The 1,897-nt window shown below is 33.5% G+C and overlaps 1 non-coding gene across 1 annotated transcript; it reads left to right on the top strand.

Annotated features, from left to right (window-relative positions):
* The first annotated feature begins 1,007 nt into the window (after positions 1–1,007).
* Positions 1,008–1,079, top strand: TRNAD-GUC (transfer RNA aspartic acid (anticodon GUC)). The gene has a single exon. It is a non-coding gene; the product is annotated as a tRNA-Asp (tRNA).
* The last annotated feature ends 818 nt before the right edge of the window (positions 1,080–1,897 follow it).

Raw genomic sequence — 1,897 nt, 5'->3', positions numbered from 1 at the left:
TTGATTACTTATCGCCGATGGTATGCAAGAATATTAAAATAAAAAATGTTAAATAATTTCGAAAATCATTTCTGGTTTAACTTTACAAGTATTAAAATACCTTATGGAAATTGATGTTTTACTTTGTGTAGTATCAAAATACCTTATGGAACTTGATGTTTTATTTTGTGAAAATTGATGTTTTTGAATTGAATTAAAATTTTAATTAGATGTTTACTAAATTTTTTTATTATTATTATCTATTTTTAAGGTTACGGTCAAGTTAGATACCAAATTTGTATATGAGACCTCTTTGTTTGTGGAATATGGGACTCACTTTCGTGTAGTAATTTGACTGCTAAATCTACAAAGCCATATATACTCTATCCCCTACTTTTGTAATTTGACTGCTAAATCTACAAAGCCATATATACTCTATCCCCTACTTTTGAACCTGTAACCTTTTAAGAAGAAACACATACTCCTAATACATATAAATAGTAATAATTAACCTATTTCTTTATATTACCAAAAATATAAAATATCCTATATTTTTATGCTTGTTTTTCACATCGCCATTTACTAAGGATTATCAATATAAAGTGAAAAAAAATAAAAGGGAAGCGTGATTATATAAAATCATTAATCGGATTGAAATTCTGACATTAATAGAGAACATATAATGAGATTTATTTTCCTTAAATTAATATTTTTATACTTGTTTTTTCACATCGCTATTTACTAAGGATTATCAACCTAAAGTGAAAAAACATTATGAAAAAACATTATATAAAATCATTAATCGGCTTGAAATTCTGACATTAATAGAGAACATAAAATGAGATTTATTTTAAATACTTGAGCCGCTGGCCTATCGCTAGAATGATACCTTGCCACCTTATAAATCGCCGTTCGACTCCCTGCTGTTGCAGTCAGGAATTGCACTTATCCCTTTCAGTTTAAGTTGAGAGGTGGAGGTTTGATGGCACATATGATCCATTTTAAATTGTTTTGAGAATGTCCATCTGGTCGTTGTAGTATAGTGGTGAGTATTCCCGCCTGTCACGCGGGTGACCCGGGTTCGATCCCCGGCAACGGCGATTGTCGTTTTGCCTTTCTGCGAACGCCTGTTCAATTGCCTTCAACGGCTGTACTAGTGTGACCCGGGTTCGATCCCCGGCAATGGCGATTGGTATTTTGCCTTCATGCGAACGCCTGTTCAATTGCCATCGACGGCAGTACTCCAAAAGGGCTAAAAAATGATGATAAGAACAAATCCACAGTCCAGAACTCGAACCTGTGCCTCACATTGTCAATTAAGGTCCTGAATAAGCCTTGCCTCAAGGTGTTTGTCTGCCTGCTCTGTGTTTGAGCATTTCACTTAATGTCATTATATGCAATCCTCCCTTGCTATTTTCCTTTAACATCCGTCTCCTTCATTAAATTAGCAGAGAAAGCACCATTTTCGTCATTTATGGGCATTTCCTCTGACTTTTTTCGGTTTTGAATTAATATATGCTTTCAGGAGAGTTACATTAAATATATTAGCAAGGGTTTTTTTGACATTTTTTTAGTCAGGAGATTGTTAAAAGGATGGCTAGCTCATCGTCAATTAGGCTGTAAAATAAGCATCCTGACTCAAAAATAATTTAATTAAATGGTAGAAAAAATTAAAAAACATAAAAACTATTTTTAGTGTTATGGAACTTATAATCTCAGTCATTCATTCATATACCAGGAATATATTTAGAGCACATTGTGGATCCCTAAAACATCGATGGAAAGTAGGCTCAAACCTATTGTTTCCATTAATAATCCGGCGATCACGATCTAAGGCCTTTCTGCACCAAATGAAATTTTTTCCGTGTGATTGGTTGACAATGGCTTCGATTTGCATGGCTTCTCATATTTCCTGTAT

This window comes from Pinus tabuliformis, chromosome J (genome assembly GCF_031772625.1).
Source record: "Pinus tabuliformis cultivar Carrire ecotype Pingquan chromosome J, CPIR1, whole genome shotgun sequence".
NCBI classification, from domain to species: domain Eukaryota; kingdom Viridiplantae; phylum Streptophyta; class Pinopsida; order Pinales; family Pinaceae; genus Pinus; species Pinus tabuliformis.
The sequence above is the reverse complement of the archived record's forward strand: the minus strand, read 5'-3'. Positions and strand labels throughout refer to the sequence as shown.